This window comes from Perna viridis, chromosome 2 (genome assembly GCF_037379345.1).
Source record: "Perna viridis isolate PV_CMFRI_1.1 ecotype Kerala chromosome 2, ASM3737934v1, whole genome shotgun sequence".
Taxonomy (NCBI): Eukaryota; Metazoa; Mollusca; class Bivalvia; order Mytilida; family Mytilidae; genus Perna; species Perna viridis.
In genome coordinates, this window is record NC_142446.1 from 24,337,073 (window position 1) to 24,364,906 (window position 27,834).

The 27,834-nt window shown below is 34.6% G+C and overlaps 1 long non-coding RNA gene across 1 annotated transcript; it reads left to right on the forward strand.

Moving 5' to 3' along the window:
• The first annotated feature begins 14 nt into the window (after positions 1–14).
• Positions 15–25,497, forward strand: LOC148624181 (uncharacterized). The gene is made up of 2 exons (XR_015919636.1): positions 15–865; positions 25,307–25,497. It is a non-coding gene; the product is annotated as an uncharacterized LOC148624181 (long non-coding RNA).
• Positions 25,498–27,834: the final 2,337 nt, after the last annotated feature.

Sequence of the window (27,834 nt, forward strand, 5' to 3'; positions counted from 1 at the left end):
AGTCACATGACCTACGCATGATGTCATAGAATTTTTTTAGGCTGAGACAGCTGGACCCCAAACAAATCTCAGTGAATTTCACTTGATGGAATGTAGCTTTCCAAACTTCATATTAATTGGACTTCAATAGCCTTGTTTTACTTTCATTTTGTGCATCTATTCATAGCATGTGTTACGGAAATCACGTAGTATCATTATTATATCACACGAATGATGCCTCCGAAGGCAAGCATCAGGGGTCGCAGTGTGCATCGTAATTTACCGTATAATTTCTCATTACCAGAAATTGGACTGCTGATCAGCTTAAAACTGAACTTTCAAAACTTGGAATAAGTTTTCCTGGGAACGCGCGCCGATTGCACTTGATTTCATTGTGTAAACAATATGGTTATACACGGGAGGTAACTGTAACAGCTGAAGAGCCAGATATTGGAACGGCTTAAACTATACCCGTGAGGCCGTCAGATGGAACAGCTGATATTATCATGGCCGAAACGGAACTTCTGGTAGTGCATGAAAAGAATCATAATACAAACAATGAACTTCTCAGTGTAATTCGAGAATTGTCAGCCAACGTCAACGCTTCAAAGGAGGACATGAACTCTGTTACGAATGATATTCAAGCGTTAAAAGGCACCAGACACGTGTCAACGTGACTATACAGATCTGGGGTTCCCGAAGAACTCCAAGAAGACAAAACACTTAGCAGAGCATATTTAAATCTTAACTATACAGACAATACAAATCTTACCAACACACAGTACACGAATCCTAATCTTTTCGTCAAAACAAAGTTCAGCTTTGTGAAGGATCCTTGCCTTTTGTGGAAACAGTATCACCTCTGTTACACAAAGTGTATTAGAAGGTAAGGATGTTAATTTGGCAACATTGCTCATACCACATTTTAGTTACACTAAAGAAAGACAATGAGTCACGACCTTAGGCTAAATAAACATTTGTCAATAGCAGAATTTGTTAATGCTTTCGGGATATACATGAGCATTAATGTGGTAGGTTTTCCCACATGGACGTGTTGAACTTGATCTTTATTAAAGAGACATTATAGAAATGGCAAGCCGTTATGTTGGTGATGGCTTTTATGAGTACCATAAGTTTTGTTTTGCTAGTGCTGCAGCCCACCTCAAATATCAAGGATTGCTGGTAGATTGGTCTGTCAGGAATAACACTTTATTCTGCAATATATTTGCCAATAGGAAGTCAATCATTTGTTTAAATTGTCAGAGTATAAACCATTGAGTGGCCTTTTGCCCTAACAATGTTAGGAATTCTAATGTTTCTATGATTGCACAGCCAATTTATAGAGATTCCAACAAAGTTCTGAATGACTGTAGACATACCGATGCTTATTGGAGACTTAGGATTACTTATGATGGTTAAACAATTGGCAATAACTTTAATGCAGAGAACGGATGTACCCGACCTTACATGTATGTGCTATATATAATAAAGCAGAACACGGGAAATCACAATGTCTCCATAAAAAAAACTTGATAGCCCCAAAGTGCCATTCAAACCTTAGTCTCAAAAGGCCCAGTGTCTACTTCTTTAAATATTTTCAAAAACTATTATGCCACCATCCAGATAGGGAATTTGTGCAAAACTTAGTGACAGGTCTAAAATATGGCTTTGATAATGATATTTTTCCATTACCATCTTCCTCAGTTATATGTAAAAAAATTGTTATCAGCTAGACGTCAACCGGATATCACTTCAAAATATATTCAGTCTGAATTAGACAAAGGTTTCATCTATGGTCCATTTATTAATATACCTTACGATTTATACCGCATAAATCCAATAGGCATCGTCGAAGGGAAATATTCCATAAAGAAAAAAAATGATAGTGGATTTATCGGCACCCCATGATGATTTAGATGACCCTGTTTAAATGACCTAATTAATCAAAAATATTATCTGCAGTATGTTACTATTAACCAAGCCATCCATATTATTAAAAATGTGGGAAAGGTAGTTGGCCTTGCAAAACCGATATTTCTGATGCATTAAAATTAGTGCCAATAGCAGAACATTTATGGCCATTTCACGATATTCATTGGAAGGATAAATATTACTTTTATTCTAGATTAGTCTTTGGTAGTCGGTCAAGTCCGAAAATATTTGACCAAATATCTCTTGCAATATGCTGGATAGCTGAGAATGTATACAAAGTGAATAACATTTTACATTTGTTACATGACTTCCTTACAATTGACCAACCAAATTACGAAGCTGATAGAACCATGGGAATATTAGCTTTGTTATTCAGGAAATTGAACATTCCATTTGCACCCAAAAAGACTGTTGGACCGACTCATTTTTTGTAATATTTAGATGTAATATTAGATACGGAATATATGAAAGCTCGGTAACCAAGGAAAGGATTTGTGAAATCATAGAGAAATTTCTGACATTAAAATCATGTACAAAGAGACAATTACTCAGTTTATTGGGTCATATCAATTTTGCATGCAGAGTAATTTATCCTGGACGTTCATTTATTTCGTATCTAATTAAGCTTTTCACAACTGTTAAAAATACTGCATCACCACGTTATCATCTTAGCAAAGAATGTAGATTGGATATACTAATGTGGCTGAAATTCCTGTCTGGGTAGAATTGCGTTCCATTCTAAATTATAATCTTACTCCAGCATATGATAGACATTTATTCACTGATGCTACAGACTGCGCTTTTGGGGGGTATTTATGGTACCATGTGGATTCAAGGGAGGTTTCCTTCACAGATTTTGCACAACATAGAAGCTTCTATGACCTTATTTGAGCTATATCCCATAGCTATGCCTTTAGACTTGTGGAGTAGTACAATGTACTTGGGCTAGACATAGAACTGTGTTTCATTGCGACAACATGTCTACAGTAGCGATTTAAAAAAAAAGACTGCAAAGTTTCGACAGCTAGCACCATGGACAGATCAATCTCAAACACCTTGTATTCATTGGAAAGATTTGATGATACGTAAATGAAGGAACGGTTATGTAATGCTTCTATTAATGCAAATACCACAGCAGCTTATAAGACTGGTTTTGAACTTTTCTGCCAATTTGTCACCATGTATGGCTAACCAACCAGGAGACTTGCCTAATACAGACGAAGAGTTATTAATTTTGTTACATACTGTTATCAAGCCTTAGATCTCAAATTAACCACTTTAAGATTTATCTATCTGGAGTTAGGCTTTTTTACATAAGAAAAGGTAGAAAAGATCCACCCATGTATAATGATAGGTTATAATGTATATTGAGAGGTATCAAATGATACAGCAGCTGCAGGAATCGAAGATCATTTGATTCAAACTTTAGGTCGATTGTCATCAAACTGTTATACTAGGTACAGTAGGACTTCAGTAGATACTATTATACATGCACGAATCAAATGAAGATTTCAATCTGATGTTTATTGTTGACTATAGTGGGTTACATTACCTACATTTAAATGTACAATTCATATTAACAGTGGAGCGATCTTATTGGAGGCACTCATTATGCTCATTTTGGCGTTTTCAATTCCATTTTTCTGGAATTATAATCCCCAATTTAGATTGCATAAATGCTTTTATGTTATTAACCTGCCGGGCTCCTCCAGGTTATCTTTTACTTCCGTAAAGTTTTTTTCAGTGGTTAGAAATCAGTTGTGGCATCTGTCGGGCTCCCCTAGTCCACAGCTTCCAAACGTCAGTAGGTGTGCCTGCGGGCTCCTCCAGGTACTAAAACAAGGTTGTAGGCGTGCCTGCCGCCCCCTGGTACTAAGATAACGTTGTAGGTGTGTCTGCTGGGCTCCCCCAGACACTAAGATTTAGGATCTAGGTGTGCCTGCTGCCCCCCAGGTACTAAGATTATACAAAATTTATACAGTATCTACTGGGCTTCCCCCAGATACAATGTACTTTTGTTTTCTTAATTTTTTTAGCTCACATGTACTTTGATTTTTTCACATCTTTCATGTATCTGGTGGACTCCCCCAGATACTGATTTCTAAAATAAGTTTGTTTTCTATGAGTAACCCCCAGATTGCCAAATTATGTTTTATGTTTTTTATTATTGAATAATTAGTGTTTATGTAAATATTGTGTACTGATGTGTTACTTAGTTTAAATGTAGTTATTTTAATATATTTATTAACTTTATGTGTTTGCGTTTACAAAGATGTTATAGGTTTTGACTATATAAACTCACCAACTTGTTAATGTGTAAGATACGAATGTACATTAAGACAAGATGTACGTATACATGTATTTACTACATGTATTTTTAAAAAAATTCCATGAAACTTACACAGAGGTGTTGGCAGTGAAAATAATGGAAAAGATGTGACAGAAGTTTGATATGTGTTGAACTTGCATAAATGGGCACCTTAGCAAGTGTTTCTCTACTAAGTATGAATTTGGTTTCTCAGTATGATAAAATGCATACAGATGTACCAAAAATTGAATGCGTTTTCATGGTTAAGAGTGCATTTTGGAAGGTGTGTATCATGTTCTTGAGAGTATATAAATTGTTCTTTTAATATGTAGAGAAAGTGTATTTCTTGAATATACTTACCCTAAACATTGGTCTTTGGTTTAAATCATACAAGATGAAGATAAACATAGGTGAACATGAGTAAATCTGAATCTGAATATCAGTTTGGTTTCTAAAACACGGACACAAAGGGGAGTTACATCGTTCAATAGCTAGCTAATTCAAGGTTCTAGTAAATGTAAAATGTAAAAGACATTGACGATATGCCTCAATGACAGTCGGAAACTTGCTAAAAAAATGTCGATTTTCTGATTGCGCAAACAAATTCATTCTACAATTATTTGTAGCAACGGGTCTGATTAACGAAGCTGTATTGAGACTTAATTTTGTCTTGTTTTAGGGTGGTCTTAACTATTTCAATTCTAATTATCAATGTTCTAAATATATCTTTCCAGATAACTTAAGAAACTTACAATGTTTTATATCGTTTGATATTTGAATCTCAGGTGGATCAACCTTTGTCATATTTAAAATAGCGGTGTTTTCGTAGGTGTGTTAAGGAGAATTATCATAAATAGTTAAGTTGTCCTTTTTGCATAAACAAAAACGAGCGAGTTTTAAACTCATCTTAATACGTAAACTTTTATGGTTGACATAGTTTAAGTATACGAGTTCATAAAACAAAACTTCAAAAACACAAAAAGATCAACAAAATATCAAAATGTGCAGCAAAAATGAGTCACGTAATCGGTTATTCAAGCCTTGGTGGGACCACATAAATGTCCGAAGTGCAGGGGGAAGATGATATACTGAAAAAAATATTACTGAGTTTTAGTATAAATCAGGGGTGCCTTTCCAAAACTAACAGCCATTTACTATGTTTTATAAAATATCAGGCACTTAGACACTACCACAAGATGAAAGCATGCATACAGTAGATGGAAAAAGAGTAAAAATAATAAGACCATTTTCGATTCACTCTAAGGTATTTTGAAAATACAAAAAGATCAACAAAATGTCAAAATGTGCAGCAAAAATGAGTCACGTGATCGGTTATTCAAGCCTTGGTGGGACCACATAAATGTCCAAAGTGCAGGGGAAGATGACAAAATTGTATATTCGAATGAATATGTCGAGAAAATATCAAAATCAGCCGAAACAACTAAAGATTGATTAATTTATTGATTGATTTTCTTTATTTCCTCCATTTTATGAAGATTTACAAAGTATGACACATAAAGCAATTTAACTGCAACATATATACACTACTCAAGAAAAAACAATAACATACTAAAAGAGTAATCAATGGAGCCAGGCTTCTAGTGGTAATCAAAGAGTAATCAATGGAGCCAGGGTTCTAGTGGTAATCAAAAGAATGTAATCTAGGGACAAAGACCACACATGGAAGAGTAATCAATGGAGCCAAGGTTCTAGTGGTAATCAAAAGAATGTAATCTAGGGACAAAGACCAGACATTGGAAAACAGTAAATTGTGGGCAGATAACAAGTACTTAATGATCAAAATTAAATTTGTTATGAAATAAGACATCTTGGAAATCATTGTTTATTTTAAACAAGTGACAAGCTATACAGAACATCATTTGCTTTCATGTATCTGATTTAAGTTCGTTAACAAAGTCGGTAACTCCACTAATGAAAGTAATAAGAAGATCGTTTCCGTTTTTTTAAACAGTAACCAAGTCTTGTACTGAAAGGGGGTCTACAAGTGCATAGAACAGTTCATTTCTTTTATTGACAAGTTTTTGAATTAAGTGGTTCAGCATATCTGCGGCATGTTAATTGCATAAAGTACACTGTCCGCCTTTGATTGCAGAGGAGCAGAGAAATGTCAAAAGAAGTACCTGTTGTGTAAGTTTATAGTTTGTTGACATTAGTTTGATTAGTCTATGTTCGTTAAGCAGGAGTTTATGTCGTTAAGGGGCAGACTCGGTATTGAAAGTCTTACTAACACTGCTTAATTCGGTGTAACAGCTGAACATGCTACAAGATCCGATGAATAGATGTATCGGTGCAGCATAGGTTACAAGAACCGGAAAAACATTGTTAGTAAATGATGCTCTAATTGCTTACTTGTCAACTCGGTGTAGTAAGCTACCAGAGCCGGAAGCGTGGACAAATGCTACTCGGTGTAACTGGAACTACAAGAGTCGGAAGACAAGCAGATGTGTTGTACAATACCATAGTAGAAAGAGCATAACCTCCAGATAATGCCTAAGATACATGTAGTATGAACACTAAAGCATGTAATTTTACACTAAAACTAAATGAAGCATGAACGATTTTGGGGATTAATTAATTAGGTAATCCCTTACTCTAAAATGAATTAAAACGTCAAATAAGTCACCGTACATGTACATATAATTTAAATTAACACTTTCAATACTGAATCTTCCCGTACATTCATAATGTACACATATTTGCAAGAAATGAAGGTGATGGCAACATATACATTATAAAAACATGCACATACACGGAATAGCTAACAAAAACAGAATAGGGTGGTGGGTCTTCCCATGGTTGAAAAACAGTATTGTTATTAATGAAACATGCACTTACAAGTACATGGAATTTCACATAATAAAAAATTGAATTGAATGGTAGGCTGGTGGGGATGGCGGCGGTTGGAAAATTTGTTGCAACTGAGTAACTTGCAACAATACCCAACTATCAATGACGTAATGTTAAAAATAACAACCAATCAAATTCTAAGCATATGCTTACTATAAATAAATAACCTCATAGAGACAGTTAGCTCTTAATTAACAACATAAACCTGCCTTATCTATATAAGCCTTAATGCAAGTTGGTAACCGAGGGCAACGTTGGGCACACGAAGTTTCTATCAAGTTGTAAGTAAGGGACTTATCTTTATAATCACCAATCATAATTTTACATAGGCGCAAGTTGAATAGCTGTTTGTGAGTTGTGTTAATAGAAGGCCTATACAGCCTTCCTAAAAAAGGTCATTTAAATTTGTCCATTAGGCCTCAGATACATTGATACAGGAGTCTATTGAAGATCGTTTATCAAACCTTAAAGCAAATGGAGCGAAGTATCGTTGAGTTCGTTCAGATTTTCATATTCAGTGTTTGTTAACTTTCCCCAGAATTAACAAGCGTACATAGCAGTCGGTAGTATAATTCTTTTCCATACGGTAGTATTTGCAGTAGGGGACATTTCGTTCGGATTAACACCAACACTGTAGAATGTAGATTACGTTCGAGTTTCTTGCAAGCTTTGTCGGTTCTATCAAAAGTTTTACCAGTACTGTCTAGTAACGTTCCGGCATAAGTTAGTTGATCACACATTCTTATAATTATATCTCTAAAGTCAAATTCGAAATCAGTCTTCTGTAAATGGTTTTTCGGGCTGAAGAGAAGAAAATTACTCTTCGATGAATTGTATTTTAGCGTCCATCCAATCAAATATTGATGTTTATTGTTAAGAAGTGATTGTAGGCCACTGTTTGTTCCACTTTATAGAGAAGTGTCGTCGGCGAGAAAAAAGACAGGGAATAGAGTTGTTGTAAATTATCAGAAACTTAGAAACTACCACAGGATGAAAGCATGCATGGAGTAGGTGGAAAAAAGATAAAAATAATAAGACCATTCTCTCACAATTGTAGTTCAAAAAGTTCGTGCGAAATAAGGTATTTTTAAAATCAGTCATCTGATGCTGAGGAGAGAACCTAATGCGGCAGGGGACTGAAACGTTCCGGATACCATTCTTCATTTAAATTACACCTGTTTACCATTACATATATTACATCTGTCTATGTATAAATGCTTAACTACATTTAAACAGTATATCCACCAAATTTCAACTTTTAATTTTAAGTTTTACAAAATTTGACGAGGGTAACTTGGTGTGCAAAACAGTGCGCTTAATGTAACTGTATAGTGCACCCTAAATTGATTCCTTTAGAGAGAAGATGGCTGGGATGGAGCCGTGTTCTTTTATAAAACCGGACTGAAGCGGATGTGGCAGTTTTTGACTGATGTAGAGATTCCTGAATTCATTTTAGCAATATCTTTTCTTGTATTTTGCTATAACAGATGTTAGTTTTTGGAACAGTTTTGTCAAAGGAAGTCGGGTCGAATTCAGATTGTAGAAGCGTGTTGAAAAGTTTGCAACTAAAGTTAACGACAACTTTTTCGCCGTAAATAAGATGTTCGTTACAGAGATAATCGGGTCCTGGTGACTTTCCAGCATGCAAAGTTTTTACATTATATTGAACCTCATCCAAAGTAAAAGGACAGTCTAGTATCGGGTTTAGGAAACCACAAGGCGGATTAAAAGTATGTTTTAACTCATGTTGTAATGTTAGAATATATAATATTGTCAAATGAGTCTTCCGACTTGTCATCGTTAGTGAATAAATTGTGAAAATAATATTGTCAAATGAGTCTTCCGACTTGTCATCGTTAGTGAATAAATTGTGAAAATAATCATCCTAAAGTTCGGAAAAGCAGATAAAGTGGAAAGAGAAATGAAGAGATATAATCTTGAAATATTAGGGGTTAGTGAAAGTAGATGGACTGGAATGGCGCAATTACTATCAGCTCAAACAATACCATCATTTATTCCGGAAGAAATGACAACCAGCACAGAGAGTGTGTTGCTATCATGACACCTACAGCAAAGAAAAGACTAATTGAATAGAATCCTATCTCGAAAAGAATTAGCACTGCTCGATTTAATGGACGATACACTAAAACAACTGTGAGATAATGCTATGCGCCTACAAATGATACAGAAGACGAATTAAAAGACATTTTCTATGAACAAATGCAAATAAATAAATAAATAAATAAATAAAATCCAAGTACATGATATTCTACTTATAATAGATTTTAATGCCAAAGTTGGAGACTGTAACGAAGGTAGAGAACAAACTATGGGCAAACATGGATATGGAGTGATGAATGAAAACGGAGAAAGATTGGCAGACTTGTGTGGATTAAAAACCTTTGTGATAGGTGGAACCATCTTTCCTCACAAAGACATCCACAAGAAAACATGGATCTCACCAAATGGAAGAGGTCAGCATCAAATTGACCATATCATCTTCAATGGACGCTGGACACATTCACTAGAAAATGATGTTGTGAAACGTGTTGCAGATGTTGGCAGTGATCACCATCTACTTACTGCCAAGATCAAACTTCACCTCCGTAAAGCAAAGATCAAACCCAGCCCAGATACAACACAAAGAAGTTAAAAGACCCATCTGTTAACAAGAAATTTCAAGTACTTGGAGATATAGGTGTAAGGACTTGAACAACACCAATGTGAAACTATCTGGAAAAAACATAAAGGACGTATATACCGATGTCAGCAGCACAGTACTCGGAACGAAAAATAAGCAGGATAAAAACTTGATAAATGTTGACACCTGGACCCTCATTGACAAAAGAAGGGAAAATAAAAAAGGGAAATGTCAGGTCAGAATGTCTCTTGAAAAAAATACACTAGCGAATACTGTAAAATAAATAAAGATACAAAACGTAAATTAAGACAAGACAAACAATAATTTATAGACAGAAAAGCCACTGAGGCAGAAACAGCAACCCAAAGAGGAAAGCTGAGTGAAGTATATAGAATTACCAGAGAACTGGGGCACCTTCCAACAGTAACAACCCAGTAAAGGATTAAAACGGAAACAAAATCACCATAGAAAGTTTAAAACATAGGAGATGGGCAGAACAATTTAATGAAGTCTTAAATCGTCCTGACCCAGCAGAAACACCCAAGTTTAACGGAAACTTTGGATAAATAATGGATATACATCTTGAACCACCAAAAAAAAAAGACGAAAGCATGAAAGCCATTCTAAAACTGAACAAAAAACCAACAAAGCACCTGGAATTGACAACTTAAATAGTGAACTTTTCAAGGCAGATATTAAGGTAGCTACAGATCAGCTACACATTTAGTTTTCAGAAATATGGGAATCTGATATACTCCCAACTGATTGGTGCCAAGGACTGATAATCAAGTTACCGAAATAGGGTGATAGAATGGACTGTTCAAACTGGCGCGGAATAACGCTCCTTTCAATTGCCAGCAAAGTCTTTTGCAAGATCATATGCATGCGACTTAATGAAACCATAAAGAACAAACTCTGAAAACAACAGGCAGGATTCAGATCAGGTGTTAGTGGCATTGATCACATCGTTAGTCTACGAAATATAATGGAGTAGTGCATAGAATGGAATAGTGCATTACATCTAAATATCATAGACTCTGAAAAGGCATTTGACAGTGTACATCGTGAAAGCCTTTGGGAAATACTTACAGCCTATGGATGCCCAGATAAACTCGTTCGAATACTTCAATCATTCTATAAAAACTTTTCGTGCAGCATTATAGATGACAACAAGCTCAGTAGAGTCAGACAAAGATGCATCATGTCACCTATGTTATTCCTTCTAGCAATAGATTGGGTGATGAAGAAAACTGTTGGGAATCGACAAAGGGACATAAGATGGACCTTAACATCAGTGCTAGAAGATCTCGAGTTTGCCGATGATATAGCTCTACTATCCAGCAATGCCGTACATCTGCAGAGAAAAACTGTCAAAATACGCAAAACAAGTTGGATTGAACATCAATAAAAGAAAGACAAACCATGCAACTTGTTCCTTCTCCAACAGAAATCAGATTAGACAATTAACCACTTGAAGAAGTCGAAGACTTCGCCTATCTAGGAAGTACATTAAGTAAATGCAACATCAAAGGATATTGCTAACAGATTTCAAAAAGCAAATGTCGCATTTCACCAACTAAATAGAATATGGAAGAAAAAAACATCAGCCTGAGGACAAAAACCAAATTATACAACAGCAATGTCATATCAGTCCTTCTGTATGGGTCTGAATGCTGGCGAATAACACAGAAAGACAGCCATAGACTCTCAGGATTCCACAACAAATGCCTGAGAAAGATCTCCAGAATATGTTGGCCACAAAAGATCACCTACCTGGCATTGTATGAAAAGACTGGTCAAACTGACATATAAAACATAGACGATTAAGATGGTTTGGCCATGTCAACAGAAGAGAGGCAGACAATATCATCAGAGTAGCTGCCAAATGGACACCATCATATGGCAAACGAAGCAGAGGACGACCAAAAGAAACATGGAGGCGAACTATGACATCAGAGTTCAAAGACATAGGAAAGACCTGGGGTGAAATGGAGAGCATTGCCAAAAACTGAGATAATTGGAGGTCCCTGATTACAGCCTTATGCGCCACCAGGCGCGAAGAGGATAATGTAAAAAATGTAGAGTTCACAGATGTTCACATCGTCTGTTGCAGTTGTTTCACCATAGACAAGTTTAGATACAGGCGAGTTCTTTTGTTTCATTCGTCTTACACTTTTGTAGAAATGTTCATTGTCTACTTCAGCTACTTTTTGTATTTCATCATATTTTTCATCTTCCCACAGCTTTTTTGCTGATCGTTTCTGTTTTCTGAATTATCTTTTATAAAATTTGTACTCATTGTAACTATCGTTGTGATGCCCTCTCGGACGCATTCGGTGTAAATATGATATGTTTAAGACATTGCATGAGTGTACATATGCAATTTTAACTGTCTTAAGTATTTGCTTTATAAGGGTCATGACTAAGGCTATAGATTAAACCTTAAATATCTTCTGTCGCAAATTGTTTAGATTAAGGTTAATTTTTTTTCTAGATATGTGGAGAATTTTTGGCATTATATGAATGCTTGTTTATAAAAATGGCTGCTTGATTGTGAATGACTTAACAAACCCTTTGCCTTATGAAACCATATAAGACATAAAATTTTCATTTTTAGTAAGATTAAACACATATTTGAATGATAAAATATTTTTTCCGTAACATCTTCTACTCAGGCAATGGCAACACTAATTTCCGATGTTTTAATATGATCAGTTTAAAATCTAAACTGCATTTGCACTGTTCATTGACCACTTTATTGGTAATTTAATCTTCATATTATTTTAAAATTTATTTGGATGAAATACACATTACCATCAATTTGATTATAAGAGTTATCAAGGTAACCAAGACTCCAGCGGAAATCAAAAGAATGTAATTCAGGGACAAAGATCAGACATGGAAAACATACAGACACAACAAAGAACATAAAGTAACGAAGACATTACATACAAAGAGACAAAAGTAAATGAGCAACCTAGACTCCACTAAACACTGGGAGCATTGACCACGTGCACCTGTAGGGTAAGCGTCCTCTTCTTTTCCAGAAAACCCGTCGAGTTGCTTATTAAAAAGTCAAGTCCGGGATAGACGAAAGAGCAAAGGAAAACTATGGCACGTTGATACAAATCAGTTATTAGGGTGCAGAGGGACACACCGTAACGATCCACGAGTTCATCATGGCGAGCATATAAACTTCTGTAGTGATGACTTCAATCTTGTAGCAACATAACCCTGTTCCAAATAAAAAAAAAAAAAACAAAAAGAAAAACATACACTACACTACCCTCCGTCAAAAAAAAAAAAAAGGTTTCTGTCGGCAGAATCGTAAAAAAAACCACGCAGTTATCAAGTATAACGTAACAAGCAACAAACGATATATAATAATGTACATGAAACATAATGAATTTGTTCTCGGACATAATAAAAGAAAATTCGACACGATATATTATATATTTTGCAAAAATATTAAAAATTGGTATTACGGCATTATTTGAACATGTTGAACGCACTGTATATATAAAGAATGCAAATTAAATATTTACGACACGTCAATTTCATATATGATAAAACATAATATGCAAAATACCAATTACAAACAAATTCAGAAAGTCACATTATCACTTCACTCAATATCGGTGAAAATGTAAAACCAATCGACGTCTTGGTAGTGGTTGGTGTCCAGCCTGGCTTTGAAAGTATACCTTTTATTTTCCGTGGGGGATCTTCATCTTCAAATCTTCAGTTCAGTTTATCTTCTTCTCAAAGACGTCTTATGTTTCACAATTTCTTGTTTATTGTCTTTGAGTTATTTTTCGAGTATTCTAATGGAGTCTTTTATCTCAGACTTTTGTTTTGTCAAATTGTCATTGTCTTTTTTTAACTCTTGTTTTCGTTTTTCTAGTCTTTGAATGAACTCTCAGAATCTGTTTGCCTCAAACATGCTTGCTCTTTTGAGTTCCTCTTTTTCTTTTTAGGACGCTTCCTTCTGTTCTTTAAGCTCCATCTCGAAGGCTCTTTGTTTATGTTCGTTCAACCTTTTCAATTCAGTCTTTTCTTCTTCGAACTCTTTCCAGAGTGTGATTAAGTGTTGGTTTTCTTTGTCTTCGACAACTTCCTCCACAATCTCCTCGTCGATCATTTCTTCATACGAAGTGTTCCTCCCTTCTGGTTCTTCTATATTTTGTATCTTACATGTAGCAGACTTAGGTTCAGACCGTTTAGTATTTTCGTTTTCCTGATACAGCTGGAGAATTTTTCTTGGAATGTCTTTCGCTACACCAACAGTTACTCTGTATGGGTCCTTGCTGATTGAACAGGAGTGTTCCTCAGAGCTAATGACATTGTTTCTGCATGGTGTTTCCATTTACCTTCTGTTAGAGCTTTGAACTGGCATTTGTTACAAATGTATGAAACTTAATGGTCTGGAACATGTCAGATTAGAAAGTGTTTTATGCAGTTGAATTTTTATCCTGAATAGGTACATTTGGAGCAGTGGCAATCTGAAAAAAATGGAGGATATTGGGAATATGTTCAAATGTTATTTCTAATTGTTAATGTTGTGTTCATGTTAAGTTTTTAATTGATCTCGTGCCTTAGCCCAGTCAGGTATTTCTCCGTTGCATGGTTTTAGGCGATCATTATGAACGACTTCCTTTCTTGACCTATGGCGGATCTCATATACAACAGGACTGAGGACCTTTGTAACAGGATAAGGACCAACTCAAACAGATTTGAACTTATGTTGAATGGTTTTGTCAAACTTGTACCCAAGGGAACCCGTTGTATATTGGTGTTTTTTCAGTCTAGTGTCATGGTCCTTTTTCGCTATCTCAGGATTCGTCTTTTAAATATCATACCCGTTCTTGAAAGATTGACGGAGCTTTCTATATACGGTATAGTTGCTGTAGTTACCTGTTCATCTGTTGATTGAACTGGAAGTAGGAATAATAAATATACAGGTAGGCTGACCTCTCTGCCAAGCATCATAAAATTTTGCTACTATCCCGTTGCTGAGTGTGGTGTGCTACGATACGCTGATAATATCAGGTTTATGTAGATATCCCAATCGGTAGCATTCTCGTTGATAAAACTTTTTATCATGCTTCCGAGTGTTCTATTGAACCTCTCAAGCAAACCGTTGGAAGCTGGGTGGTATGGAGTTGTTCGTGTCTTGGCCATATCTAGGAAATTGCAAACAGATTTAAATAAATCGCTTTCAAATTGGTTCCTTGGTCTCTTTGAACCTCCAGTGGAACACCAAACCTTGAAACATTGAAATAAATTCCATCACCAGCTACTGTGCGACTAATTCTGCTTTCTGATGAGGAAAGGGGGTACGCCCCCATCCACCTTGTGAAGTAGTCCCCTATTACTAAAATGAACTTCTCTCTTCTGGATTGAGGGAGGAATCCAATCACACCAATGGCAATTCTATCTAAAGAATGTCCAACCCTGTAATCCATCATAGGAGCCTTTGCTTTTCCATCTTTATCCTTCAGTTTGTTGCAGATGATGCATGGGTTAATGTGCATTAATATATCTCGTGTCATCCTATACCATGTGAATTTGTTCTTTAGTTTCAGTTCTGTCTTTCTCATACCCATGTGACCAGAGTAAGGAGTGTTGTGGCAACTTGTCAACAACTCTTTCCTCAGTATAGCTGGTACACATAGTTGTAGGTGTTCTTGGTTATTATTCACTTCTCTCCATCTTTGAAAGATTATTCCACCTTTTCTGACCAAGTTATCCCAGTTCAATCTGTATCTTCTGAGTGCAGGACTCAAACTAGCACGGCTGTCTCTGTCCAGTACCTTTCCTTGATCCATCCATTTATGAAGATAGGAAAAATCTGGGTCCTCACGTTGAAAGGTGCTTATCTCCTTGGTTGTATATTTTGATAACCAAGGGGTTAGTTGGTTAGGGGTTGTTTCTCCTGTGGTAGCAACTTTAAATAGGTTTTTATTCTTTCCATGTGATTTGACAGACTGGGTAAGATCATTTACGTTGTCGACATCTTTTTTTTTATTTTAAATTCACTCCAATCCTCAGTCAGGTCAGTGCACTGTTTACAAGTAGATTCTGTTTCACCTTGCTTCTGATTGTTACAGGTTTCTTGGTCGTAATCTTTTCTGGATAGTGGATCAGCATTTCATGTCAGATTCCTGGACGATGCTGTATCTTGAAGTCATCGCGCCAGTTGTCCTGTTGGATCTTTGAATTAACAAAGACATTTTAGGGAACTGTGATCTGTCCGAAAAATAAACGGTTTCCCTGAAAAAAAAATGCTTAAATTGATAGATAAAGGTAACTGCTGCTAGAAGTTCTCTCCTTGTGAAGCTGTATCGAAATTGAATTCTGTCCAACTTCTTGGAACATAAGCAATGACACACTCCTTGTTATTCTGGATTTGTGACAGAACTCCACCAATACCAGTGTTTGACGCGTCGGTATCCAAGATATAGATGTCTTCCGGGTTTGGACAGGCCAGTACTGGTACTGATGTTAACGCACTTCTCAGTTTCTGAAGTTACTTTTGGCAGGCATCTGTCCACTTGAAGGGTTTGTCTTTTCTAGTCAATTGTGGTACAGGTGATGCAATGTCACTGAACTTAAAGATGAACTACCGGTAGTAATCGCAAAAACCAAAGAATGGTTGTACTTCTTTCGTATTACATGGTACCTTCCACTCTTAGTTGATTGTATAATTTTTGGATTTGGATTTACGCCATCTTTTCCAACAATGTGTCCTAAATATAAAAGTTCACTCTTTAGCAGCTCACATTTGGATGGTTTCAATTTCAGACTGATTTCATCAGTCTACATAGGACCTCTTCGAGTCTCTCAAGATGTTCTTCATAATCCGTGCTGAAGTTGATGATATCATCTAGATAGATCAGTAGTGTGTACCACTGGAGGCCTCTGAAAATGAGTTCCATGCATCTTTGGATGGTGCTAGGGGCATTGCATAGACCATAGGCATCTTTGTTTACGCATATAGTCCATACTTCGTAATGAACGCTTTCATTGTTTTCTGTCTGTCTGCCTCATTCACATCTTAGATTGGTGCTTCTTTTGGTTGGTATCCTCGTTCTTTGGACAATCCCGATTGAAATATCCTTTTTCATTGCAGGTATAACGTTTTCTCTGTTGTTGGGGCTTTTCGTGGTTCCATGGCTTGATATTTTTTCTCTGGATTTGATGATTGTCCTGGCTTGTCTGTTTTAATTAACATCTTTCTATCGATCATGGTTCCATTCGTGACGTGCGGTCCTAAAAAACTATGCCTTATAATTAACTAAACTACAAGATGATGGAACTACGACTTGTTGTAAAGTGCATGGAATTAAATTAAATTTCAAAAACACACTTCAAATCAACTCTAAATTACTGAACGAAATGATAGTGAACGGTTCTGAAGGCCCCATGGTAGAAGATGGCAGAATAACGAGAAAGAAGAAACAAATATTGACAGTACGACCGCGGAAAAATTACCAAATCTTCTTCGATAAACGCTCTGTAAAGAAGGACTCGTACCAAAGCTATCGTATGGATATTGAATTATAAAAACATTGTGGAATCTCCGACCCTCAGTATTCTCATGACGGAGAAATACAGTTATGAATGTTATAAAGTGTTGTTATTGAAAGAGCGGTAACTCAACTTGGGAACTTCCGAGTGAATAAAAGCAAACGAAAGCAATCATTAATCTTTCAAATACACCTAATCACACGACAGTGAAAATCAATGACATAGAAGTACACAAGCAGACGACACCTGTCCCCCTTATAAAGTCGTTCATCGAGTCAACTAAATAATTATCTTAAATATGAATTTACACAATGAGATTACATTAAAGATAAAAAAGATCATTATCATTATAGATTGAAAAGATCAATCAAATAATTTTTGACAGATGATGATCCCCCAACAGTCTGAAACAGTCCCGGTTGTCCATCTAACAATAACTTTCAAAATAAAAAAGTAACACTTGGCAAGACATTTAACATTATATCGGTACTAAAATCAATCAATTAAGCAATCTTAGACATGCTGTCATTAAAAGGCAAAACTAGTTCATGTATGCCATACAATCAATAATAGACCATTAGTCATCACATTGCACAACCAGGTCTCCGCCATGTTGAAAATAGATTCTTACAGATCGTCCGCTCGAGTGCACATTTTACTGTAGAAAACCCCATAGATAAGGTAATTAAAGTGGTCTATATGTACGGCCTTGACTCTTGTCACTAATAACAATAATGTACTTGAACATTGTTTATATTTCTTAGTCTTAAACGTTTGTGTTTTTTAAAAAGATTCCTATACCCTGAGTTTAGAGATCTTCTAAAAGAAAATGATATTATATGTTTGACAGAATCCAAATTAGTTGACTTAGATGTTATAAATTTAAATAATTATGTATTTTCCCTCAAAACAAGAGTGGACACAGACTGGTATTGCCCGTGGGGCAATTATGGACCAGACTGGTATTGCTAGAAGAGCACATACATACGTGTTGTCTTGAACGTGTTTGCACTGTCTAGAAAACTTCTCCATTTATTGATATCAAAAATTGAATTATATGCACATATTGATAAATATCTATTAACATGTGTTACTAAACATCTAAATTGGGAACAAATTCCACTATTGATTGCCATAAGACAAGTCATATACATATTGCAATGCTTCTTCCTTGAAGGTGTACTTGCATGAATGTGTTGAACTTGCAATGTCATGTTAAGGATTGGACATTTCACTTTATATAGGTTAGCTTGATAAAATTCTTGACTCTCAGTTTTTTTAAGATTAACAGAAAACTACAGTTACACGGATGACCTTTATTTTAAAATGGTAGGGGCCATAAATTCAAAATCAAATAAGAGCATTTCTTTAATAGTTAGTAAAATCATATCAAAATTTCATAACAGTTGATCGATCATAACTATAAAGACATCAAACGAAAACCAAGTGAATATGGACGACGACACGGACGGCGCCGACGGTGACGCCGCTGACAGCTCCATACCAGTATACAATGTTTTGCGGTGACACTATTATATTAAATAAATACATATATATAAGCAATTCGAGGTTTATGAATACTCCATTTTCAATTCTCTATAAGGCCTGTCAATTACCCTTCCTTAGGACCAACTTAGTAGTTAGTTATTTGCTAAGAATTTACATTTGTATTGTCTTTGTTTTTATAATTAGTCCTAGTTAAACAGTTCCTTAGGAAAAGAGAATGAACTGCATAATGAAAAAAAATCCCACTTACAGTCATCTACTCAACTGATAACATTCGAAATTCCTTTGAAAAAAAAATTAACAAATGCCTGTGATCAGAAACATAACTTTATTTTTTTCGGCCTTGGAGATTTCTCATCAATTGACTTGCATGCATCTATAAGTTATCTGTCTTAAAATGCGATTTAAAGTATTGATTTTCTCTCGAAAAGTATTTTGCTGGGTCAAAGATTCAGCAAATGCTGTATGCTGTACAATATAAGCGTGCAGATCACAAATAGGATCAATAGATCACGGGTCGACATTAAATCATTAATGCATTTAATGAATTGAATGAATGAACGTGGTCCCATGACTACTGTAATTTCTACGAATAGACCATGGCCCACATTTACGGGTATGACTATGCCCGGGGTCTGTATAAACGCTTCGATGCTTTACATCGTCCGTGAGAAACCCCTCAGTCCGTCATGAATTACAAATACCACATTTGAGTGCAAACAGGGTCTAACAGTATTGAGTATATTGTAACATACTCGCTACAAAACAATTGATGTTATAATCATTCTGTGCACGTTTTGATGCATATTTTCCAGAAACCAGATGGCCATTCTTAATTAGCCTTTTTTGCAGAAAAAGATACGCAGTTTGGAAAAACTGATACAGTAAAAATCAAAAACATCACTGGTGACCATCAACCTAATATATTTAAACCTTATAGAACTCCATTATATCACAGAAATATTGTTGAAAAAGCTATTACAGAAATGCTTGGTGCAAAAATTATTAAAAGATTACAATTTTCATGGTCAGCACCTATAGTTTTGATAAAGAAGAAAGATGGTTCAACACGATTTTGTATTGACTATAGAAAATTGAATCCAATAACAAAAAAAAAAAAAAAAAAAATTCACACCCTTTAGCTCATATTAATGATATCTTAGCCCAATTAGGAAATGCAAAATATTTTATTTATTATGATTTAAAATCAGGCTGATGAAAATGGATAAAAAAGATCGAGACAAGACTGCATTTACATGTTTTAAGGGTTAACAAAGAAATATGCAAAATTCAAGTGGACACCAACTTGTCAAAATGCTTTTGAATTTTTAAAAGAAAGTTGTACCACTTTTGGCATATCCAGATACATCAAAACCTTACACATTATATTGTGATGCTAGCGGTACTTGTATTGGTGCTTGTTTAGCTCAACCTTGTGAAGAAAATGAAAAGAAAATTTATGGAGTTAAAACTAGTGAAAAGCCGATATATTTCTTGTCTCATAAACTAAGTAACACTCAAAGAAAATGGCCGCCAATCATAAAAAAAGATGCACTTGCAATATTTTATAGTTTATCTAAATTAGATCATTATATAAATGGAGCAGAATTCATAATTAAGACTCATCATAAACCTTTGGGTAGTGTTTCATGTGTTGGTTAGTCTTTGGTGTAGCAAGGGAAAGAGTATTATAGTCACCCCTAGGTACCAATGGTGTCGGTTGTACATGCCGAAGGTGAAGATTACACCTCCAGAGAAGATTAAAACTCTGCACCATGTCCAAAATGCACGGTATCGATCGCTAAGTTGTGGTCGTTGAATTGAAATCCATCGATAATGAAACTGTTTACATTATCATATATTACGAGCAATTAGCCGCTTAAAGTTGTGCATTTGTACCCAAGATTACGACAATTGCAATATAATATAACATTTATATTATTGGACATTATCATGTTGATTTGCTGTGTTATCATCATTAACCATTAGAAATGACTCTCATGTTTTAGTAACGTCCTTTTCGGCTGGGTTGAATAAACCTGGGAAGGCAACTACTTTCGTTATAACAGTGTTTCAAATATTGGATAGTTAGTTATTTGCTGTGTTATATAAAAGTGTATGAACAATCCGTAAGTTGCAAACGTTTTGCTACTCCAAAATCAGCGTTGAATCTTAATGATCCTGTTTTGCTGTGCAACTATTTACCAGAATATTGTTACATTTAGTAGTGCAAAGCATTTAGACATATTCTAGAATATTTCTTTAGAAGGGAGCGAATAAGTGTAACATAGTCACTACAAAACGGTTGATGTTATAATCATTCCGTGCACGTTTTGGTACATATTTTCCAGAAAACAGATGGCCATTCTTAATTAGCCTTTATTGTGAATCTACCATGGATTAATAGACAATAAGTGCATAGATGCATAAACAATTCGTTATCTATATTTCCTACCTCTTTCTATTAATTAGTAGTTAATCAGAGACATTTGAAATCTACACGATCCGCCTTACAGTTAATCAGTTAATTAGTTATATATAAACTAGAGACAACTGAGTTTCCAGTAATGTATAGTAGAGAGTTATGTAGAGTGTAGTTTAGAGATAGTTGTAGAAAGACCAGTTCTGGTCTTACACTGTATTTAAAATCATTATAAATTTACCGAACATCTAGATGTAGATGCTACCTCTCTCTTCCATTTGATATGTTTGTAAATATGTATAAATGATAGATTTAATAAAACATTGAACACTTATTAACTGTTTAAAAACTAGGGGTTATGCAACACTATATTTTCGCACAGTCAGCTGATAGTCAACGTCTCTCATATCGTGCAAATAATTAGCTAAAACTGTGCTACGAAAGATTTTTGGGGATTTTAGTGATTTTTATCCACAAAAACAGTCGAATTATCAACTCAATTATCTTCTAGAAGCACCGATGTCCTAGATTTACAATGCACAAAATGAAGGGTGCATTATTGTTGTTTGTAAAAAGAAGTTTGAAAAACATATGTGACAGGGTGTATTTTTGATATATTTTATGTTTTATTTTTTTGCGTACTGCGGGATAGTACGTATTCTTTATTATATAATCATCTGCAATTTATTGTGCTCAGTATTTCATTTGTTTTTTGTCTGTTAATCCTTAATTCGTCTGGGTTGTAGTTTTTCTACCTGTCCAATTCGGCAGTTTAAAATAAATGTCACACCTGGGTAATTTTCTATGATTAGTACTTATTGGTCAGTTTTCACATTTGCGGAGATTTGAAATAGTTAATAGTGACTAGTGTGGACATTTATAAAACTCAGACTATAACGGAAAATTAACATGTGTTTTAATAAAACTTGTTAATAACATAGCGCAGAGAAGTTTTTTTTAGCATAGTGCACTTTTGGAACTGTAGCCGTTTTTATGTGGTAGGTATTCTACTTTACTTGTGTGTGAATGGCGTATGCAGTGAATGTTATTGCTTTCTTTCATCTAAAGGTGAGTATGTCATTAGCCTGTATGTTACGTTAGAAGAGAGATAGTTTTTTTTGAATCTGTGGATATATGAAGGTATACATATGCAGTTTGTATGTAGAATGATAGGTTTAGAGTGATTCTAATAGTAACATTGACCTTCTTCTTCTACTTCTACCAGTTCGCGACCGCCATCAATTACTGATGATACTGTCACTTTTAGTGCGCAATGCCCTATTTTACTTTGTAGCCATTAAAAGAAAAAAATAACAGTGTGCTGTACAATTAACTGTGCAAGTAAAAACAACTTGATTAATTTAATCAAGTAAATGAGCCTTGAAAGATTCAAGACTCTTGGCAGAGGCAATGTCAGTGGGCAGAGCATTCCAGTCCCGGATGGTTCTTGGGTAGAATGACTCTTTCCTCAGTACTGTGTTGCATGATGGTAATTGGTAGGAGTGTAGGCCCATATTTCGACTGAGTCTTACTGGACTGCTCAATCTGTTGGTCGCGTCGATTTTCACCAGACCATTTGCCAGTTTGTACATTAGTACGAGTCTAGCTCTCCTCCTACGTTCTTCTAGTGTAGGCCATTTTAGATCTTCTAGCATGTTGGTAACTGAAGAAGTGTTGTGGTATCTGTTCGCTACATATCTGGCCGCTCTACGACCTTTACAGTTATGGATTTATTTATATTTTAAAGTAACATAATCAGTCAATTGTATTTATAGTGCTGCGGGCGACTATCAAACTTTAATGGGCCTAGAGAGTATACAGCTATATTATATGTCAATGGAAAGATAAATAAAATTTTCACTTATTTAAACTATTAATTGTACTAAAATTGTATAACACGGAATCGTTTCCGGACAATTTGTCTAGTTTCCGGACTGTTTTATGAACAGAAACACATGTAAATATCGAGTCTACCTTACGTTTTGATGAAAAGAGTTACGGTTTTAAGACTTATTTTAGAACATACAAAAATCATACATATATTTTGCTACATTTGTCTTTATATGCTTGGACTTCAAATAAAACGTTAAAGATTTAACCACGAATCAGGGATTCTCAAATAAAAAATGCGTCTCGGGTGTTCATGGTAAGGCCGGATTTCGTAATAAAGTTGACAATACACAAACTGTGAACTTTGAACTTTGCACGGAAGCATGTGCAAAGATGTACATGCATGTTGTCACTATATTTATGTCTTATGATGTTTAACTTTGTGCCATGCTGATTCTTGTAATTCAATATCCTCTGCAGTAATAGATCCATACTGTGAAAAGGAGGGTGCCAGCCGGGGTCTTTCGAAAAGGGTGTGTGTGCTAGAATATTATTTACCATTTTTTGTCAATTTTACACATAAAAATGACAAATTTTCCAATAAAAAGGAGTGCCAATCCCATGCACCCCCTCTGGATCCGCCGCTGCTCTGAACGTATTATACTAAACGAGTTGATAAAAACAAACCGTATTCCTTGTAAAAAAATTTAACGCAAAAAGAAGAAAGAAGTTCAGACGCAATAAAAACTTTTTACCTCTCAAAAGGACCAGTTTTGTTTTAGTAGCCGAATGAATAGGACACATTGGTAAGATAGTTGTTATAGAATATTAGTTCAAAGGAAACATCACTGTCCAGGCCAGGGGCGGATCAAGATTATTAAAAAAAGAGAGAGGCTCTGATCAAAATGTTTAAAAACAGGGGATGCAATCTATTGTTTGCTATACGTACCGTCTATAAGTTGCTATAAACTTACTTTTTTGTAGCATAAACATACATGTACAGAGCAGTTGTAGTAATTGGTTAGTTCATTGAATTGTGCGTTACTTCTGCTGTTGTCATATTTTGACAAGGTAGAAAAGTTGTTTTGAACATTTACAATGTCATAGTTTTAATTTTCGGGCAGCTAATCATGTAAAAAAAAAGAATAAATAAGTGAGCCACTTTATGGTTTAATCTAATTCTGATTTGTTACAATCTAAATACCCATAAGAATTAAACTGAATATGGGATCAAAACTGTAAAAGCATCTTCGCTACCCTAGGGTTACAGTCTTGCCCCCTCCCTTCACGCAATGGGAGGGGCAGGACCGTAACCCTTGTCTAACGAAGATGCATACAATCTAGGAATCGAAAATACGCCACTCATACAGCTCATTTTTGGTGTTTTGTCTTGACTATGAATATCCTGTTCTTCATTCCAATTTCCTCAAAACGAACATTGTTGAGCGCTCGATAATTGAATAACGGAAAAAAATATGTCAAACTTTATCTATCTGCTTCCAAAGCACTTAAAATATTGATGATGTCAAAAAATAAGTTATTTTGATAATATTCATGCTTTTCTGTTGTACCAACAGTTCGGAAATGGAGCAGGTTGTCCGGAAAATGATTTTCGTATTTTACAATTTTAGTATAATTAGTAATTAAAATATGTGAAAATTTGCAACTTCAAACACATTTTGTAAAGCTCATGTTGCAGATCGAAGCGAAAACGTTGTGTTTTTTTTATTTGTTATCCAGTAAATATTTAGATGAACATTGTAATATTTTACGGTGTCTTATTATCTCTTAATCATTGAAAATGTACTAAAATGCAACCATTTTTAGGTCAACTTTTGTCGGAAAAATTTCTTTCTTACATTTTTTGAAATTCTATACATGTGACCTTTACATGTTACTTATTTTCTAATACCTACAATAAATGATTTCACTTAAAGTACTTAGCAAAGTGTATTTGGGTCGATTGATCTTTGACCCCTCTCCTAATTTAAGCAAAATAGCCAAATATTTTCCGTTTTTCACTTTGATAAGTACGATATTCAAATACTACATTGATTTATCTTTCCATTGACATATGATATAGCCATATACCCTCTAGGCCCATTAAACTCGAAAACTAAAGCACTTTTTGATACCTGTCCGCAACACTATTAGATTCTATTTTGCATACTTAATATACTTTCATATAGTCAGGTTATATATAGTTTATCCATATATGACATTTACAAATAATAATTATGGGATCATATTGTCTATATCACTTTTCTTATAATTATTACATTATTTTCAGAGTACCTTTATACTAGTCTCATCTGATGGAATGAGTGGATGTTTTCTGAGAACCCAATTCCACAAACTGGTCAGAATAGTATAGAATATTCATGATTATGATGTTGTTCATTGCCTTTGGAAAATTAATGAATGTAACTTATTCATGCTGATTGCATATTGGATTAACACAATTAAAAGTTACATACTGTATCTTGTTTATTTGACCTTATGCCCTATCTTTATTATGACTGGTATTTATTCCGTGTATTTTAAATATGATCATGAATTCTGTGATATTAATGATATGGTGTATTTTGTAGGGTTTATTTATGAAGAACCTAAATAAATGTATGAAACCAAATGGTATTAGAACTATTATTCTACACCTGAGCTAGACGGTTTCACATATAGTTCCGATCGTGACGAATTGCCCATACATTTATTGGTTCAAGTTGAATAAAAATCCTGTAAATTTGCCTAATGATAAAGTGTGTGGATTAGTTTACATTCTACCTAGAAACTTCAGATATGCATAAAATGATGCATTAAATGCGTTTATTTATGTTCTTTTTGTGAACATTTTTCTGATATACAGGAACTAGACAATTTGAATATCCCAATGGATAGAATTTCAGTTCACAAAACTATAAATAATTATGGAAGAATTTTTTATCATTTTATAAGGACAGCAACGTGTTTATTTAATGGGCAGATATCTGCGGATAGAAATCGTAAAGCAACGAACAGAAATACGGGTGTTGTTGATAATACGTTATGTATTGCAAATATGATGCAAGGATAAAAAATTTGAGGTGTTAGATTCTATATTCAAATATACATTGTCCTTTGCATTTAGTTTTTGATATTCACAAACACCTTGACGAACGAGAGTTATAAGAAAATGCAAACGGATTATTCTGACAAAATAGGTCTTTGGAATAAAAAAGATTAAACGAATATAGAAATAACATTGGTCTGAATGGAGTTGGGGAACTAAACATATATATTTTATCAAAAACTGATGATTTACAAAATGTTGATCAGAATTGTATGAATAACGTTGTGCTTGAAATAACAGATGTTTTGTTTAATACAGTAAAACAAATATTTGGTGTTCGACGGAATAGAAACGTCTTGAAAAATAATCCTGATAAAAATCAAACCAAACATGATTTGACGAGTATTGTTATAGAAAGAGAAAAGATTTTCGAAAAGCACGAAGATTATACAAACATTATGGTTCTAATATATTTAAATCACCCCTTAAGGCTTATGAAAAGATCTTTAAGAAAACTGTAGATAAAAGTATTAGGAATTATAAGTTTGAACTGAAGAAAAAGATGAAATCTTTGAAAAGTAATAATCCCGCCGATGATTTACTAATAAATGAATATTTATGTGCTATGTGTTTTAAGTCTGATGCATATGTAAATGTATTTAATATTATACTTGATACAGGAATAATGCCAGAAGCATGGCTAAATGGTAACATTATTCCTATTTTTTTAAAAAAAAACAAAGGTAGTAAAATTTAACCTAAGAATTAAAGACTTATTACACTTTTATTAAATCTGTGATTTGTTTTACTTCTACATTGAACCAAAGACTGTGTAATTATTTAGAAAATAGTTGTATATTACTCGAAAATAAAACAGGATTCAGAAGTGAATATAGTACATTCGATCACATATTTTCTTTGTATGCCTTATTTGAATTATTAAAGGTCAAATCAAAGAAATTACAGTGTGCATTCATCGATTTTCAAAGAGCGTTTGACTCCATTCAGAGAAATTGACTTTTGAGTAAATTATTTGTCAATAATATCAATGGAAAATTCTTTACAATTATACAAAACATATATGATAACATTATATCCAGAATTATTTTCAATTCAAAAAAATCAGATTACTTTCCATGTGGAATAGGTGCTCGCCAAGGCGAAAATCTGTCTCCTGCTCTATTTTCTGTTTATCTAAATGATCATCAAAATGTTTTTTGTTTGCCAACGTATCACAACGGCTTTAGAATATGAAGTTGACATGTATTTAAAAACATTTTTGTTTGTATATGCCGATGACACGGTATAACTTCCTGATAGCAACACATAGTTACAAACAATGATAAATGAGAATCAAAACAACTGTGAACAGTGGTATTTACTAGTCCATGCTGACAAAAGAAAAAAATACTTATATTTTAACGAGGTGCAATAGCAAATAACCTCCATTTTATTGTAAATAGTAAAGAAGTTGAGATTGTAAAAGCTACAAATATATTGGGACTCGAGTAACAACGGTGACGAATTCCATTACATTCTAGCTATCTTGTTGTGAAAATCCTAATATTTCTTAGTTTGATAATCTGTTCAAGAGTAATCAAGGGAACCAAGGTTCGAGTGGTAATCAAAAGAATGTAATCCAGAGACAAGACCAGACTGGAAAACAGACATACACAACAAGGAACATAAAGTAACTAAAATAATACATAAAAAGCAACAAAAGCAAACGAGCAACTCGGGCTCCACTAAAAACTGGGAGTATAAACCAG